The sequence below is a fragment of the Babylonia areolata genome, chromosome 7, assembly GCF_041734735.1.
Source record: "Babylonia areolata isolate BAREFJ2019XMU chromosome 7, ASM4173473v1, whole genome shotgun sequence".
In the NCBI taxonomy this organism is placed as follows: Eukaryota; Metazoa; Mollusca; class Gastropoda; order Neogastropoda; family Buccinidae; genus Babylonia; species Babylonia areolata.
The window spans coordinates 12,360,481-12,362,980 of record NC_134882.1 but is presented as its reverse complement, the minus strand read 5'-3'; the positions used below and the strand labels follow the sequence as shown (position 1 = coordinate 12,362,980).

The following is a 2,500-nucleotide window of genomic DNA, read 5'->3' as shown; positions in this document are numbered from 1 at the left end:
GTAGGCGAAACGAATATGAATGTAAGTCAAACGAATATGAGTGTGTAGGTGAAACGAATATGTATGTAAGTCAAACGAACAAGAGTGTGTAGGTGAAAGGAATATGAATGTAAGTCAAACGAATATGAGTGTGTAGGTGAAACGAATATGAATGTAAGTCAAACGAATATGAGTGTGTAGGTGAAACGAATATGAATGTAAGTCAAACGAAAATGAGTGTGTAGGTGAAACGAATATGAATGTAAGTCAAACGAACAAGAGTGTGTAGGTGAAACGAATATGAATGTAAGTCAAACGAACAAGAGTGTGTAGGTGAAACGACTATACTGGCACGATGACAGAAGAAGGAAGTGACCGGTTTGGGAGAACAAAGCGTAGGCAAAACGCACGCGCGTAGGCCGCAAAACGTGTGGCACCCCCACCCTCGCCCGTCTTCGCCCCCTCCCCTCCACCCTTCCCCCGTACTCCTTCCCTCTATTTTTCTCGTCTGATCCCCTCCCTAACCCCCCACCCTCACCCCACCCTACCCACAACCCCCCCACCTCCACCCCCTCCCTTGCACCGACGGACTGTAATAGAATAAAAAGAACTCGGGTGCTAAACTTTTTACGGGTGAAGTCCGTTTAGGTAGGGGTGGGCACGGATTTTTTTTTTTTATCGTTCCCTCCCCCCCCACCCCCCCCCCCGCTCCCCCAACCCCACGAAGCCCCCTCAACCCTTCAGAAAGCCATCCAGTCCCCAAGATCTCAACGGATTCGTTTATCAGCCGCAGGCTCGGCCGCCCTTTCCGAAGCTATTGACATGCTTGTAGTGTGGTTCCTATGTGGTAGGGAGCGAGCAAGGGAGGGGCTGTAAGGATTCGGGTGGCGGGTGGACGACAAGGTGAAGGTGCTGCTGGGTCAGAGTGAGGGTGTGTGGTTTGGCTGTGGATGGTATCGTGGACCTACTCAAAGTCTGTCAGGACTGTGCGTCTGTGTGAAAACGTGTATGTGCAGCTTGATTGTTTTTTGGTGGTTTTTGTTTTGTTTTGTTTGTTTGTTGTTGTTGTTAACTAGGAAGTCGCCCAAGAGCTCAAGGTTAGTAAATGAGTGGTATATGTAACAACGAGGATTACACTGACAATGGCAACGACAACGACAACGACAACGACAATGACAATGACGGAATGTTTGAATGAACTACACCTTCTGTTCAGAGTCATGTAAAAGGGATGGGGTGGTGGAGGATGGGGGGGGGTGGGGGTTGGGGGTGGGGGGCGGGGTGATTGATAAGTAGTATGTACGTTGCGTAGTTCGCTTTTTTGTTGTTTGTTTGTTTATTTATTTTTGTTGATGTATGTTCATTGTGGTTTTATTTGTACCGTCATAAAAGAGGTGGTGTTTTTTTTTCGGTAATTGTTCTCTCTATGTCTGTCTGTCTGTCTCTCATTGTCTCTCCGTCTGTCTGCCTTCTATTTGGCTATCCTCGGGTGGGAAGGAAAACTGGATAACTCCCTGTTACAAACATACAAAACTCACCCCTCTGTGAACCCCCCCCCCCCCACAAAACAATAAAAAGGTAATATGAGCACTGAACAGAAACAGAGTGACACGGATACCGAATTCTAACTGCGTGAAAGCAACCGAAAAATAACATGGATACCGAATCCCAAATGTCTGTCTGTGAAAATAAACCGGGTATATGATGTAGGTATAAAATACCAATTCTATGAGACAGAAAATAATGTGATAATTTTTCGATGCTGAAACGACACACGTGACTGCTGTGACTGGTGAAGTGCTATAGGAGTTAATTAAAATGCAATATGTGTGTGGATTGATTATGGATCATTCTCCAAAACTGGGTACCATAAAGTGTCACAAAAAATGAAAATACTTGAGTCAGTGTAAAACTGGTATATATATATATTTTTTAATGAAGTGGAAAGGCATTTGGGTACATCCTCAACAATGGAAATATAACTTTCTAATTTTCTGTTGTTTAATTTGGTGCGTTTATGCCGCACACACTGTGTTATCACTGAGGTGACACAGTAACCAAAGTCTATTAAAAACATAGACAAGTTAACATGTAATGATTGCGCGCTACATGTTTTATGTGATGTTGTTGTTGAATGTGTCTATTTGTACTTTGCATACCTGCGAATGGCTTTTACCCTAAAACAGTCAATGCCCTGTCTCTCGAACAAATCCAGTATGACAACTAGAATTGTGCAATCAACAACCATCTACATGAAGATCTAGTCATCAGCCCCATCTACATGTAATTTGCGGCTTCTGTTCAAACGTGTGTGTGTGTGTGTGTGTGTGTGTGTGTGTGTGTGTGTGTGTGTGTGTGTGTGTGTGTGAGTGTGCGTGTGTGTGTGTGCACGCGCGCGCATGTGTGTGTGCGCGTGTGTGTGCAGTGCGTGCATGTGTGAGTATGCACAAGTTTTTATATTGACATGCACTTGTATGTATCCTAATTTCTACTGTGTTTGTGTATGATTTTCGATTTATGT

At 44.3% G+C, this 2,500-nt stretch overlaps 1 protein-coding gene across 1 annotated transcript in view; it reads left to right on the top strand.

Annotated features, from left to right (window-relative positions):
- Positions 1 to 850: 850 nt before the first annotated feature.
- Positions 851 to 2,500, top strand: part of LOC143283710 (beta-1,3-galactosyltransferase 1-like) — a 39,697-nt gene continuing 38,047 nt past the window's right edge. Inside the window, exon 1 of the mRNA XM_076589960.1 lies at positions 851 to 882. The gene's annotated coding sequence lies outside the window, so the exon portion shown is untranslated. The remainder of the gene's footprint in view (positions 883 to 2,500) is intronic.